Genomic DNA, 16,612 nt, shown 5'->3' on the forward strand with positions numbered 1-16,612 from the left:
GGCAGCTGCAACGCAGCCACCCATTCATATCAAAGGGCCTCTCCTTAAATTAAATTGGAAATTGGAAACATTGTCAACAGTAATACCAACAACCATATCTTCTTTTTCAAGGATGTCGCCTAATCGTAAAGTCTGCGGCCGCAACGAGCACCGCTTCAATCAACAGGGGTAAGCAGCATGACAGCAAGATGCTATATGGAACCGCTTCCGGTGTGGTTCCAGTCGGCACAGAGGTTCAGCACCTACCTGTCCAACCAAAGGGAAAGGGCGTTTCCTCTGCTCACGAATAGAACACTATCAGAGAGTCTTCAATAGATGCAAAATATCACTGGAATAATTTCAACAGAACCAGTGGTCAGAACAAGAGTCTGTGTAACATATAAAAAGGAGCCTAAATTAAATTTTAAAGGAAAAAGGTGTGAAGGCGACGGGAATTAACCGAAGAATAAAGAAGAGGAAGAGGAAGCATTATATGATGTGAAGAGAGATGATTGGTGGAGAAGCATTCGTTGAGGTGGAGGGAGATGATTGGTGGAGAGGAGAAGACGACGACAAGGCTTACGTGGACTAACACCGAGGCTGCTTCCCAAGCTATTTTGTAGCCTGGATTTCTGTTTTTTTAGAAAATAGAGAATTTTACTGCTGCCAAAATGGTGTTTCCTCAAGGAGATTTCCACAGACAAGAGGTGTTCCGCAAGGATCAGTTCTCTCACCTGTTCTTTTTAACATTTTTCTAAGCTCAATTCCATGCATTCAAAATGTGAAAACTTATGTGTACGCCGACGATATTGCATTTTTGCATCAGCAGGTGACATTCACACTCTTTATCGAACCCTGCAAAATTACCTCAATGTTCTTGACAACTGGCTAGGCAGAATTCATCTGTCCCTTAATGTGAAGAAATGCGCATTGTTAGTATTTCCAGTTTCTGTTCCTGTAAACATCTGCCTGGTCTATAGAAATAACATAATACCTCAAGTTCAGACGGTGAAGCATCTCGGTGTAATATACGACTCTACTCACTCCTGGCGGCCACACATTGAGCAAGTTTCAGCAAAAGGAGTTCGGGCCATTGGCATCCTGCGCAGGCTTTGTAGTGCTAGGTCAGGCATGAGAAGGCATACGCTTCTGATGATTTATAAAATGTACGTCCGCCCAATTTTGGAGTTCGGGTGTGTTTTATTCTCAGGAGCTCCTGCCTATAAACTTCGCCCTCTTGTGCTTTTGGAGCGTGAGGCGTTGCGCCTTTGTCTGGGGCTTCCAAAATATGTCGCCAATGCTGTTCTGCACCTTGAGGCGCGAATGCCTTCGTTATCAGCTAGGTTTCGCCTTTTAACAGTTCAAACATTTTTAAAATTGTGCGACTCACCTCTTCACGCTTCCAGTATAATATTTCTTAGTCAACCTTCCACCTTTTTTGGTGCTGCCTGGTCTCGATTTCATACCCCGCAGATATGTTACGTGCAGTCCCTCCTTGATCGCATAAATATTCATTTCACTGATGTCCGCCAAATATATAACAACTCCTCATCTGTCCAGATTGAATTCGATGACATTTTCCCATCGAATGCAAAGCTGCAGCCCTTCCCGCTTCTTCAGGGTCTATTGCAGGACCACCTAAGGTGCTTTCCCTCTCATGTTCTTATTGCTACCGATGCCTCGCAGGATCGCGAAAAGGCAGGTGTGGGAATTTTTTCACCTTCACTGGATTGGTCTTTTTCTCTCCGTCTCTATGACTTCACTCCAATTTTTCTGGCTGAATTATTAGCAGTAATCTTAGCCTTACGAAAATTAGAATCTACCGTTTCCCAGGTCGTGGTTATGACAGACTCTCTGTCCATTTGCTCTTCCTTATCCTCACCCACTGACTCTCGGCCATTACGCCTCTTTAAGTTCCTGATTCCGCTGCATCTAAATTCGGTAAGGTTGCTTTGGGTTCCAGGTCACATGGGCTTTCACTTAAATGAGGTTGCAGATTCCTTAGCAAGAGCCTCTCTCAGCGGCCCAATTGTTGCTGTCCTACCATCGTGTGCATATACAGCTGCGGTGAGGTTTCGCAGCTACACAATATTTCAGGAATTTGCTGCCTCGGCTCTTACATCATCTCCCGAATATCAGCATCTTCTGCATCCTTGGAGTAGCAAAGACTGGCGCTCACGCAGACTAGAGGTCTCTTTCACGCGTTTGCGTTGCCGGGTTCCCCTTCTAAATTTCTACCTTCACAGATGTGGACTGGCAGCTTCCCCACTGTGCCCTTTTTGTGCCGAACCTGAGACAATGGATCACTTCCTGCTGTTCTCCCGCCGCTTTTCTCATTTGAGGAACCGTCTTTTGCAAATTCCATTTCATCAACTGGGCTTGCCTGTGTCTTCCGCGGTTGTTCTTTCCATTGGCGCTTCTTTGCTTGGACGAAGCGACAGGAGTGTGCGCTCTGCTGTGCAAAATTTTCTTCAAGAAACGCAGCGACTCCCATTCTAATTTTTTTTTCCCCGATCTCAGTCAGTAAGACATTGCAACATTACAGGCATTGTGTACTATTATGCACATTAAGCAATTGTGCCGTCTTCGATCTCCAAGTTTACTGAATCGCTTTCCTTCCCTCTTCCAATCTATCAGACTACATACTATTTCCACTGCTTTTCCCGTCAAAAATTTCCTGTATCCAGTAATTAACCGCCTGTGTCTTGGCCACTCCCCCGTAGTGGGTATGTGCCAGCAACGTCTGAGGCCTTCCTTCCTTCCTTCTGCTGCTAAAGCGGGAGTGAGAGCGAGGCCCAGGGGTGAGCAGAAGAGAAGCGGAGGCTCCGGCGGGTCAGGGACGCATCGGCTGGAAGAGAGCGACGCCGGCTACTGCTCCGGTGAGCTCGCGTTCTACGACCTCGCATCGTGGACTTCCTGCCATGCCTAAGCCACTTTCGGGGAGTCAACGGAGGACGCTACCACCTGCTACGGCCAGTGGTGTCTCGAGCGCTGTTGCCACCCATCCGGGTGGTTCCCCAACGCCAACGACACCGGCATCATCTCCACGGGCGCTTGGACCGGGAGCTTGTACGACGCAGCCAACGACGCCAGCCCAAACGCGTCGAACGCCGCCAGACCAAGCACGGCGAACGCCGCCTCGACGCCGCCTACGTGATCCATACAACGCCGCAGCCACACCGAACCAACCGTGAGCACGAACGCCGACCACGAATAGTAGAACGCTAGTAGTAGACGCTGGTTGTAGTGTGCCCGGGTCGTGTGTATTTATTGCCTTTGTGTGTTGTGTTAGTTTTGTTAGTTTTGTGTTCTAGTGTGTATGTCACGTAGGGTGTATCGAATGTGCGTTTGTGTGCGTACACCCGTCGCCTAGTCCATTCTTTCAGTCCGAGTGTTCTCCGGAGAGATTCGTGACAACGATAAGTGAGGAGCCTGTGCCAGGATACATTTCCTTTTTCTTTGTTTTGTCTCGGATTTTTCCGATCTCTCAACCGCAGTAAGTATGAATTTGGCAAAAACGTTAGAACTGGCGCTCAAGCTAGGGTTAAGCAAGGAAGAGGCGATGCGTCTCTATGACGAGGAGGCAAAGAGGAAGAAAGAGGAGGCAGATGTTGTTAGCCTATCAAAAGATGGCACATACCCACACTGGGGGAGGAGGAAGATAGGCAGAGGGAGGAAAGGGCGCAAGCACGCACAGACGCTCGCGAGGCAGAAGAGCGAGAAGCTAGAAGAGCCCACTAGGCAGAACAGGAGAAAAGAAGGATAGAACGGGAGAAGGAGTTTATTTGGTGGAAACAGGCGCATGTCGCGAGAGGATATGAGGAGATCACGGACAATGACCAGCGTTCCTTAGCGGGTACAGAATCTCCTAGACCGGCCAGAGTTTGTCCAAGGAAGCTGATGGCTCCTTTCGATGACGAGAGACGACTTGCATGCACATCTGCAACGATTCGAGCGGATGGCTTTGGGAAAAGGCTGGGAGCGCAGTGAATGGGCCACGGCATTGAGCATATGTTTAGTCGGAGAGGCGCTGAATGTGTTTGGGAGGATGCCTGTTGCTGATTCTATGGACTACGAGAAAGTCAAAAAGGCGCTCCTCCAAAGATTCAGGCTTACGGCAGAGTGTTTTCGTGAGAGATTTCGCACCGCGAAACCTGAGGAGTCGGAAACCGCTAAGCAGTTTTCCTGCAGGCTATCCAACTATTTTGATAGGTGGCTTGATATGTCAAACACAGAAAAGAGTTTTGAAGGTGTGCGTGACAAGCTGGTCACAGAGCAATTTTTAGCGTGTTGCAGCTCAAAGCTGGCGCTATTCCTGAAAGAAAGTTGTGTTCGTTGGAAGAGTTCGCAGACACTGCAGACCCATTCCTCGAGGCTCAAGCGTTAAGAAATTTTAGTAAGGCAAAGGAGGAACCCCAAAAGGCACTAGAGACAGATGCGGCAACATTTCTAGCATATGGCGGTGCATCTAAGGCGCCAGTAAGGTGTTTTCTCTGCGGCAAGGTGGAACACCGTGCAGCTTACTGTCGAACTAGTAGTGCTGCCCAAAAAACACTGATTGTGTGTCAATGTTGTAAGAGGAGGGGTCATACTCTGGATGAGTGCCGATACAGAACGCAGGACCGAGCTGCATGCGTTGTCGACTCTAGGTAAGAACTTTTCACGCCACCCGAGGTTCCACAGCTGAAAGGAGAGCAAACGCCGCTGGAAAATGAGGCATTGAGTGGAACACCCAAGTCGAAAGCAGCAATGCCAGTGATGGTTGAGGAAATAGGGGACCGTCCTATATTAGTGCTTAGAGACAGCGGAGATAACACAGTCTTGGTTCGTAGAAGCCTGGTGAAGGACGAGGATCTTGCAGGGGAAACGTCGGCCGTCACTTTTGTAGTTAGCACAGTAAGGTACCTTCCTGAAACGAGGATCCTAGTGTCCACGCCATATTATACTGGGCAGGTAGTGGCAAAATGCGTACACCAACCCATCTACGATCTCATCTTGGGAAACATTACGGGTGCAAGAAGCGTTGCAGCCCCGATCCCGAGTGGAGGATGCTCGACGGTGAAGAACACCCAAAGGAGGAAAGGCCTGCGACAGCTCAGACGGGTGCAGTCAGTTTTTCGTCGGCAGTGGAGACAAGAGCTCAAGCGACAGCCCGAGCAACGCAGCGTCCGCTCTCTGCTCCTGTTCCGAGGTACCTGAGCGTAACACCGGGTGAAATTGAAATTAGGCAAAAAGAAGACCCGAGCTTGAAGGCTTGCTTCGAAGGAGCCGGGGAAAGAGTGAAAAGAAAGAAGAGTCGGACGTCATTCGAGTATCAATTGGTAAATGGTCTTCTGCACAAGGAATGCATATTTAGTTCAGGAAGGTGGGTCCAACAGCTGGTATTACCAAGAGATATGCGAGAGACCGTGCTACGCTTAGGACATGACGCCATTATGGCCGGACACCAGGCTGTTCAAAAAAAGGTGTCTAGGATCACCGAGGAGTTCTTTTGGCCGGGTGTTCAGAGTGACGTTAAGCGCTTTGTTCGCTCATGTGATGTGTGCCAGCGCACAGTTCCGAAGGGAAGAGTTGATCCTGTACCTCTGGGTAGGATACCAGCCATCGACCTACCGCTTCAAAAAGTGGCTATTGACACTGTGGGGTGGGATGAGGTACTAATAAACCCCAATTTCAATGAAGACAGAAGAAAACGTTGGAGCGGACTTCATGACTAGAGCCAGCTGAACACTGGGATGTATCTTGGCGTTGTTATTGTGTTAATTTATCTCCGAGATTTATCTTGTTGCTGTTGCTGTTGTTGGTGTTGTGATCATATAAGGGAGTGTGTTGTGGACACGAACATGTTTATTAAGGACTCTGTACGGACAGCGGCAGTGGTGTGTTAGTGTTCTGAACACGCAATTTTGTGTGCTGTTTTCGTGGTGTGGGTTTGGTGTGTGCTGGACCTTTGCGGTGTGTTGTGTGCTGGGTCCAGAAACGCCACAGAAGATAGTCGATTGGCTGGATGGCTTGAAGATGAGTATGACGTGAGCAGTTTTTCATGGAAAAACTCTTGAGGGAGGGGGCCCTTGTCACATATATTAAGGAGCCTAAATTAACTTTTAAAGGAAAAAAATGTATGAAGAAGAGGACGTGAAGTAACCGAAGAAAAAAGAAGAGGAAGAAGCATTCAGTGATGTGGAGCGAGATGATTGGTGGAGAAGCATTCGGTGAGGTGTGGAGAGATGATTGGTGAAGAAGAGAAGACGACGACGACAAGCATACGTGGACTAACACCGAGGCTATAAAAGGGGGAGTGAGAGCGAGGCCCAGGGTGTAACAGCAGAGAAGCGGAGGCTCCGGCGGGTCAGGGACGCAACGGCTGCTAGAGAGCGACGCCGGCTACTGCTCCGGTGAGCTCGCGTTCTACGACTTTGCATCGTGGACTTCAGCCATGCCTGAGCCTGTTCCGGGGAGTCAACAGAGGACGCTACCAGCTGCAGGGGTGTCTCCAGCGCTGTTGCCACCCATCCGTGTGGTGCCCCAACGCCAACGACACCGACATCATCTCCACGGGCGCTTGGACCGGGAGCTTGTACGACGCAGCCAGCGACGCCGCCAGCGACGCCAGCCCAAGCACGTCGAACGCCGCCTCGACACCGCCTACGGGATCCATACAACGCCGCAGCCGCACCGAACCAACCGTGAGCACGAATGCCGACCACGAATAGTAGAAAGCTAGTCGTAGACGCTGGTAGTAGTGTGCCCGGGTCGTGTGTATTTATTGCCTTTGTGTGTTGTGTTAGTTTTTTTAGTTTTGTGCTTAAGTGTGTGTGTCATGTAGGATGTATTAAATGTGCGTTTGTGTAGGTACACCCGTCGCCTTGTCCATTCTTTCAGTCCCAGTGTTCTCCGGAGAGATTCGTGACAGTCTGACATTGAAACGTCTACGAACCGACTCCACATATTGCATTAACAAAATCTAACGTCTGGCGTTCACATTCAGCTCTAATTAGCTCAAGGCAGTCTTTCGGTGAACTCAGGATGGCTCGTACCCGTCATCAATCAGAAGTCATTCACAAGATATTTCTTAGAAACCACGATGCTGCAAGTGCCTCCAGTCACTCTTCTAGATTATTTGAAGAGAAACATTAACCTTGTAGGCTGTTTTACTACATCGTGAATTTCAAGAAATAACTACGCCGATAATATTGAAAACGATTCAAGAAAGCGTCACGTATTTGGCTTACACGCCATCCGAGCTCTAAACATCTTCATCGTTGCCACATTGTAATGTCTGCGTACAGTTTTGCAGCCCGCCTGATGACAGCTACCTTCAGTCCTGAACAGAATTTTGCAACACTTTTCTCAACAGGAGTGGGTGTCGCAAAAGGATATCAAGTTTAAGTTTAAGTTCGAAGAAAGGCCTAGCCAGTTTCGGTGAAAGTGCGTCGTCTTCCACTTGCTATAAGGCCAAAGGCGTACGAAGAGCTTCAAAACCGACAACTAAATAGACACCTTGTACTTATAGCAATACATTCCACCAAAGAGTATATGGATGAAAGGCATAGAGCCACTGAGTGCATTTTGCAACTAGCAGCTTGGGTAAAATTCGGAATCATGCTTTTGTTTTAAAGGCAACACAGTTTTCTCTGGACCCTGAAAGCTTCTCAGTCGTCGAGATGCTGGGTGGTGTCATCTAGACAATGAAAAAAACGGAGGGCTTATAAGTTGTGCAAGGGGTCTTTACATCGTGTCGTGAATTCGTCACCTGTTGGATCTCTTCTAAGCGCATTTTTCAAGTCTTACTTCTGCTTACAGTAGATAGGCTCTCTGTCATCCTGATCAGCCACACTCGCGTAGTGAATCTACTGTGTCATTATTACGTGCAGCATTGAACCATTCGGGAGGAAGAATTTATTTTCTGTGTCTGCATCTGGACAGCCAGTCGACGGGCTCAATGCGCCCAACGATTAAATTCAGGCCCCGCCGTGGTGGCTCAGTGGTTAGGGCGCTCGACTACTGATCCGGAGTTCCCGGGTTCGAACCCGACCGCGGCGGCTGCGTTTTTATGGAGGAAAAACGCTAAGGCGCCGTGTGCTGTGCGATGTCAGTGCACGTTAAAGATCCCCAGGTGGTCGAAATTATTCCGGAGCCCTCCACTACGGGACCTCATTCTTCCTTTCTTCATTCACTAACTCCTTTATCCCTTTCCTTACGGCGCGGTTCAGGTGTCCAACGATATATGAGACAGATACTGCGTCATTTCCTTTCCCCCAAAAACGAATTATTATTATTATTATTAAATTCAGCAGAATTTGCGCATAGGTAGACTTTTGCACTAGTGGTCCTGGTTCCTCTTGAAGAATCAGCGCAAAGGAAGGGACAAGAAAGAGACAACAGGACGGGCACTGACTATCAAGTAACGTTTTATTTCAGAAGGCGGGAATATATGGGCTTTGAGGTCATGAGAAGAAAGATAAAAATAAGACCACTGTAGCAACACAGCTCATAATAAGAAGGCAAAAGGGAAGGCGCATGTTTTACTGGGCTGCTAACAATGGTGTGGGGTGTGTGTGGTAAGAAAAACCAGAAAACACAAAAACAAACAAAAGGGCCAAGAGAAAATGTTTGTAAACAAGAAGGATAACGCGCGGCTTAACGCGCCTGAAGGAACTGATGGTTAAGCAAGTTTTCGCATGCGCATCTGTTCTTGATATTTCGTTAAGATGCGTGTTTGGTTAAGCAATGGTAAACAATAATTTCAATTGGCCCCGTGACTACCAAGGTTGCAGCCTGTTGTCGAATAAAGGGAATTGGGGAATCAGTGGCACTCCTGCAATCACTCTTTAGGGTTGTGACTTACAACTGGGAGAACTTTCAGCATCTTATTTTTGTGTTGTACGGGTCTCACTTTGGTGTGGTTATGAGCAAGTGCAACCTTTTGATCAATCTTACAGCTTTCTGCATACCCATATTTCCGCAACCAGGAGAACCCAGTGAGTGCCTGGGGATGCATGGAAAACAGGACAAAGCGGAGGCATCCATTACCTAAAGACAGTGTGATTTTCTGACCAGGTGGCATGTGATAAGGCATTATTCCCTCGAAGTGTTCTACCCTTATCCATGTGATTTTTCTCGATATCAATAAGTGCCCTTCTAAGGCATAGTTCTTATTACATAACGCTGAAGTAATGCTCAAGCATAACTTCTATATGTAGCGCTGGACTTAACGGAACACATAGCAGTTCTCCTACCAGGATACTCATTGAATCGGCTCCCATTTCTGTGAAGTCAATATAAAGGTTTATAAAGGTGTAAACAGCTGGTCGACTTCCTTTTTGCCTAAGCACTGCTTAGAGCTGATGTGATATTGGGGTTTTGCCTTTGAAAAAGATTTTAAATTGTTTTTCAATAGCAGTCTTTGAAATATTGATTTCCCGTTCTGCATCTTCTGCTTTCGAGGTGTGCATTCTTTCCAAATATATAACAAAATCGTAAAGCAACTGCCCCATCTTGGGGTTTTTTAAGACTCACACACTCAAGCGTTTTGTGAAACACAAGCAAGCAGGATATTTCTCACACAGGCCAATTATGAATTATGAATTTGAATTTGTAACTATATGCCTGCACACAAAACGGGCGCCACTGTGAACACGTATGTCGGCGATGTGCGGACGCCTGATCTGTACCGGAGGGCAGGATGCTGCGACGGGGGCTCGCTGTGGCCGCTGCTGTTCTCGTCTCGCTGTCGGTGCCACCAGCAGAACTGCCCACGAGCGGAACTCCTGGGCGTCTTCAGAAGGCTATCTGCGCTGCTTGAACTTCCACTGGGTGCACTTGCCCCGCCGAAGAACCGCCACGTCTGCGTTGCGTCCAGAATGCACATGACAGCCGTCAACGGCGGAGACATTGCGCTATGTCACGAGTATTTCGACGCGCTAAAGGCGGGGAAAAGAAACAAAACGAACGAACGAGGGCCTTTAAAAAAAGAAAAAAGTTAAAACATGGCAAAGAATCTTACAAATCTTCCTAACACAATTTTGGGCCTCTATCACTTTATGACCTCACATTTAACTTCGTGCAAATTATCCAATAATTTACGACAGCTGCCCTTCCTGGCCTCAGGACAGTAACAGTTTCTTAGACAAACTTGCACGCTACATGGCCTCGCACCCTTTTAGATACATCATAAGATGTAAGCTCTGTTAAACTTCTAACCTCGACCGGTTTTTATTAGGAGTGCCTGCACGTATATGCAGAACTGCAAGGCTCTCGTGCAAATGAGCCCTGTTTAACCTTGCAACTCTCCAGTAGAACGCTGCTGTAGGTCAGCCCGCTGCATGAACACTCTTGTGCTTCAGAACCTGCGTCAGCGGTATTTCTCTGCGACTATTCAGTCATTGAAAATCATCATGTAACTTTTCCTATATCGCTCAGCGTGGCCGGGCGAGTGCATCCGAAGGGTAGTTTACAGGGCACATTACCTGAAGCGGATCTGACTCTGTCTTCAAATGACGTAGTTCAGCTTCTTCTCATTATGCGTCAGCATAAAACTTTGTGGCGAGATTTTTGCACTGAATTCTTGCCTTTCCGGGACGTTCCAGAAATCAAGAAAAAGAAATTTATCGTTTGTAATTTTGCTGCTGGTTAGGAAAATTGCAACTACAGAAGACACCAAAAAGTGGCAACATGAGCGTTGTGTAAATTTTTTTTCAGCCTACGCCGTGGCCCAGGCTCATTGGTGGTTTTGCTAAAAAGCCTCAAGTGCGTTTCACCTTGCAGTAACACAAGCCTCTATGTACGGACCTGAGTGTGACCCGGACCCGCATCTTCAAGGCTTGGCCCAACCCGGGACGGAAAATTGAATTTTCCGGCCCGTGCAATGCAGTGCTTTTATACAGAGTAGTTTGGCAATTAACAGCTTTAAAATTATTTTTTCCTTACCTGCAGTAGTATTAAAGTCTGCTGTTTATTTCAAATTTGTGTTTAGAAAAGTCCGAAAGTGTCCGCCATTTTAACAAAGGCGACCACTAACAGTAAGCCACCCACTGTAGCACATTGATTTTTCGGCCAAACAATCCCCTACCTCGAGACAAGACAACTTGTGTAATAGTATTCTCTTCATAGTATTTCCTGCAATGTCCCCTCGGACCACGCAGGGTGTATTTCACGTTATAAGTGACGGTCACCGACATTTACTAAATTTTCCTGCCCTGGAAACTGTGCAGTCTCCAGCCTCCATACATGAAGACTGCAAGTGAACTGGCGAAATTTAGTGGCTTTTCTATTGTTCAAAAATGGCGAGAGGCTCCGAAATGCTCTGTAGAAGTTCAGAAATGCCTATTGCTCCTTTCTGACAGCGGTCAATGACAGTTTCCTTAGAGATATGTTCACTTGGCCAAAAGGTGTCCTTCAAACCTTAGTGCTCTCAACACTCTAATCCTTTCGATGTGTTCAAGCCGATTGTATATTCATGAGCGTCATTATTATCATCAGCCTGACTATGCCCACTGCAGGGCAAAAGACTCGCCCATGCCTCTCGAATTAACCCTGTCCTTTGCCAGCTCCCGCCACCGTATCCCCGCAAACTTCTTAACCTCATTCGCCCACCTAACCTTCTGCCTCCCTCTGCTACGCTTGCCTTCTCTTGAAATCCACTTCTTTAATAGGTTATCTTGCCTTCGCGCCAGACGGCCTGTCCAAGCCCATTTCTTCTTGATTTCGACTAGGAAGTCATTAACGTGCATTTATTCCCTTGCCCACTCTGCCCATTTCCTGTCCCTTAACGTTATACCTATCATTTTGCTTTCCATAGGTCGCTGCGTTGCCGAAAGTGTAAGCTGAACCGTTCTCGATAAGCTCAAGGTTTATGCTTCAGATGTGAGTACCGTTAAGACAAAGCTGTTTATACTTTTCTGTTGAGGGATACTCATTATCGTAGAAAACTTGCCAATCCGCCTTTTTACTCGGCTGCTCTGCGCATGGGCGCCTCTCCTCCTCCAGATCCTCTGGTTGAAAACAAGCAGGCAACTCCAACTGCGCATTTGCTGTTCACGTTAGCGTACTGATAACTCAAGAATGTAGCGGCGAATCCCCTCAAAAGGAGGTCTTCCAACCAATGGCGTCGATCGGGTTTAATGAAGCAGATACTAGGCATGGGGAGTGGGTGGTTCGTTCTCCGGGCTAGGGCTGCGGAGGGTTCAGGGTTGCATGCCTCAGTGCGCCCGCTCCCTGGAGCCACGTGAATTGAGGAACCTTAGTGGGGGGGTGGGGGTGAGGGAAAGGCCTTTGCCTCTTTCGTGCTTAGCCTGTGCTGCAGAGCCATAAGTGGAACCTCTTTTGAAAGGCATGCGCCGCTGCATTCTTGAGCTGCAACTGCCTATAGACGCGCTTGCGAAAGATGGCCACAGATGGCGGCAGCTGTCAAAGTCAAATTTGCCACTTCGTATACGCTTTTAGCAGAACGATGGGTCTAGAAATTAACATGCAGAAAACCAAGGTAATGTTCAGCAGTCTAGCAAGAGAACAACAGTTCACAATTGGCAGCGAGAGCCTGGAAGTTGTGAAGGAATACGACTACTTAGGGCAGGTAGTGACAGCTGACCCGGATCATGAGTGGAAAATAACTAGAAGGATAAGAATGGGGTGGAGAGCATATGGCAGGTTCTCGCAGATCATGAGTGGCTATCTACTAATTTCCATCAAGAGAAAAATGTAAAACAGCTTTATCATACCGGTACTCACCTACAGGGCAGAAACGTGGAGGATAACGTAGAGTTCAGCTCAAGATGAGAAAAACGCAGCGAGCCATGGAAAGAAAATTGATAGGTGTAACGTTAAGAAACCGGAAGCGGGAAGAGTAGGTGAGGGAACAAACGCGGGTTAATGATATCCTTGTCGAATTCAAGAGAAAGAAATGGGCTTGGGTAGAGCATGTAATTCGAAGGCAAGATAACCGCTGGTCCTCAAGGGTAACGAAGTGTATTCTAAGAGAAAGCGAGCATAGCAGGCGGCGGCAGAAAGTTAGGTGGACGGATGAGATTAAGAAGTTTGCAGGCAAAGGGTGGAAGCAGCTGGCAAAGGATAGGATTAATTGGAGAGACATGGGAGAGGCCTTTGCCCTGCAGTGGGTGTAGTGAGGCTGAAGATGATGATCATGATGATGATGATGGGCTTTTAAAGCTTCGTTGATCCCGACCGCACGTGCGTTCACTTTCAACCAAAGCCAGACTAACTTTCGCCACTCCCCAGGGTGCGTGACATCCTGTAAATAATGCGGATTACGCTGCAACCCACTATTATTATTCTTGTTATTTCACTCTCGTGATCCTGAGCTGCGGTGACTACCTGCTCTAAATAGACGTATTGCATTACCACTTCCAGCGACTCGCTATTAATCGTAAAATACGTTTCCCTTTCGAGAGCGTTGAACATTACTTGAATTGTTGATTATGAGTTCCAGAATCTGGCAATGAGAACTTCTGCTTCTACTGTCCTATTTAAGCTTGTGTGTCGGCATCTAACTATCGCTAGATGGCACATCTCAGAGAGGGCATGCATGATAAGCATGCATGATAAGCGTGTGCGTGTCGTCCTGCATATGGTAGACCTATCCTTTGCGGGGTACCTCGATGCGGGAGCCGTTGAAGACGATGGTGGCCAGGTCGTACATTTTTTCAGCGGCTGTGGTGCCCGTTTCCCTGGCCGTCCTCCACTACGGGATTGCTCACACTGAGCCCCTGTTCGCGCGTGAGGAGGGTAAACAGCGTGGCCGGCTTGCACCAGTGGCCCATGGGATTCATCAGTAGGAGGGCCGACAAGTCATGGAACAGAACCTGGCCATGAGATAAAGAGACAAACAGGGGGATTATTATAGCAGAACGCTACCGAACATTAAGATCAGTAGTGCAAACGAGATTTCTGAGCAACCGCAGATTTAGTCGTCGGAGATTCTACAGTCTGCTGTCGGTGGAACTATATAGTTATTGGTCATGTCAAAAGCTATAAAGACTACTAGTCGTTCGTTTTATCATCACACTGCAGGTAATATGGGTTACAGTCTCTTATATCCTGGATTCCAGGATATGAGAGACTATAAGGGCCGCTCTCCTTAAGAGGGCGGCCAATAAGTCAACTGGGCGGATGAGATCCGAAGCTTTGCTGGCGTGGGGTGGGCGCTGATAGTGAACAGGCTTAATTGGGGATCAGTGAGAGGGGCTTTGGTGTTGAAGTGCACGTGATTAGATTGATGAAGATTAAGCTTGTCATGTTTTAGCATTATTCTTGCACACTGCATTTTTCTCCTGTGATGACGGAATGCTTTCAACTAAATTGTTATGAAATGGGCACCGTCTGCACTGCTCTCCAGATGAGCTATGTTGATGAGTTCTCGTTTGGCCACTAACCTGGAGAGGCGTCCGTCGACATGGGATATCCTTCTGTTCGGGGCCGCAGCGGTGGCTAAGTGGTTATGGTGTTCTGCTGGTGACCCGAAAGACGCGTGTTCGATCCCGGCCACGGCGATCAAATTTCAATGGAGGCGAAATTCTAGAGGCCCGTGTTAAAGAACCCCAGGTGGTTGAATTTTCCGAGCCCTTAACTACGGCGTCCTTTATAGCCTCAGTAACTTTGGGACGTTAAACCCCCAGAAACCAGAAACCTTCTGTTCGCAGACGACGCTCTCAACGTGGCAAGAGACAGGTGGGCACAGACCCCGAGCTGGAAGCGGCCGTGGATCACAAGCTGGAGAAGGACCAGGTACTGCTGTGGCAGCGTTCCCGGCAGCAGGCAGCGAGCCAGGTCTACCGCTAACTGGCTGGTGTCCATCGTATGGTCCTCCGGCACGGTTCCCTTGCGTCTGTTCAGACTGCTGCAAGAGGACGCTATGATATAACCTCGCCTGCAGCACACACTTGTCACGAATCTAGGGAGTAATAGGAATTGCCCATCAACATCAAACCAGGCGGAGTTCACCGAAGCGGTGTTAGGTATCCGATGGACACCGAACAGCGCGACCCTTCCTAACATTAGTGCTCCAGTATGGCATTTAAGCGAGGCTGGTAACGCTACATGAATATCCTCTATGAGGTGTACGGGGCTAAAACGAACCCTGAAACTGGGGCACCATTGAAACAAAACCACTGAAGAATCCTAAACGTAGCTGTTATCAACGCCGGACATGTCAAGCGGGGCGCGTCGCATACCTTTTTCGTGAAGAGGTCCCCAGCGACACCTCAACTCTGCAGAAGCTCTTGCAATCGCTGGATGTTAAATCTTCACTGCCAGAGCCTCTTTTATGGCAGCCTTTTCTGCGCCGGTTTTTTGTGGCTGCCTTCCCGTAGAGCCTTTTCCGCTGCCTTTTTTACAGGGCTGCCAATTCCGAAGAGGCACCGGTTAGATGCAATCTTCTTATTTACCTCAGTAAACATGGCACATACCCACGCGGGGGGATTGGCCATGGTGTAGTGGCATAAACAACGAAATTGCCGTTAGAGATTACGACAGAATTTTAGCGCCAAATTTTAGACGCGATCAAACTGCTGCTTCGTCTTCCTCGTGTTGTTCTCGTGCAGTGCGCGAAATACTTCATCTCTCGTGCGTGGCAGATGGACTCGAATATAGACCAATGCTTTCATTGCCAATTTGGGGAACATTTTAACATCAGCACTGTGCAGTCCTGCTGAAAAATATGCCAGTTTTGCGAAGTTTTATGTGAAAAGCAGCGTTGGAATAAGTAATATTGGTAGCCAGAAAGCACAAAGAAACTGGTAACGAGTGAGGATATCAGTGCCAACTGCAGAAAACGTTCTATTTTTAAATATATACGCCCTTCCCCACGTCATTATTCTCTTCCTTCCGATTGCAGTCGAGCAGTGCAGCCATTGTAAGAGTGCAGTGGCTCTTTGCTTTTCGTCTTAACTGATAACCCGTACATGGGCAGAAGCTTGCTCTCTGTACATCCTGCAGAGTGAGAGCGTTCTGTGATCTTAATAAAGTGTGACGCGTGACCCGTGCGACAGCCGATACTGCTACTTCTGAGCTTCCGCAATAAGCATAATGACCACTGTGTTGTCAATTTATTTGCAGAAATGTGTGGCCACTCACTTGCGCATGTATTTCTGGCAGTGCGTCTTGCGCGTGTTTTCTCTGTTACTTTGCTGTGACAGGCTGAAGGCAAGGCCTGGTACTTCGTACCGTCTCTTAGTTTCAGGCAGGTATGGGAGTGGGTTGCCTGTCTGACCTTGCACTGGCCGCAGGTGACGGCTTCACTTGTATGAGTCGAAACCTTCGGAATTGTTGGGAGCACCTTACTTTACCTAGTACAGTGTCATCGCTTGTGTTCTGGCGCCGAATTTTCCTGCCTCTTCTCGTATTTCCGCCAAAGCGTTTTAGTGTGGTGCAAACGGGGTTTTAGAGACTTTGGAGCAAAAGAAGCGTGGACCTCACTTCCGTCCCACAGGAGCTCTTAGGAGAGAGACACTCTAGCCATAGCGTCTTTCTGTGAGCTACCAATGCTTTTGCCGGGTCTGCAGATTTATTTAGATGGGTCTTGGCCATCTGAACTGCCCTCTCTACCTCGCCTTTGCTTTGGGCGTAACCTGAGCTTTACATCACTGGCTTGGCTCCCCACGCGGCTAAGACGCGACGA

The 16,612-nt window shown here is 48.0% G+C and overlaps 1 pseudogene; it reads right to left on the reverse strand.

Annotated features, from left to right (window-relative positions):
• LOC144134179 (uncharacterized) overlaps window positions 1–14,790 on the reverse strand; it is a 29,945-nt pseudogene extending 15,155 nt beyond the window's left edge.
• Between the last annotated feature and the right edge of the window lie 1,822 nt (window positions 14,791–16,612).

The sequence above is a fragment of the Amblyomma americanum genome, chromosome 5, assembly GCF_052857255.1.
Source record: "Amblyomma americanum isolate KBUSLIRL-KWMA chromosome 5, ASM5285725v1, whole genome shotgun sequence".
In the NCBI taxonomy this organism is placed as follows: domain Eukaryota; kingdom Metazoa; phylum Arthropoda; class Arachnida; order Ixodida; family Ixodidae; genus Amblyomma; species Amblyomma americanum.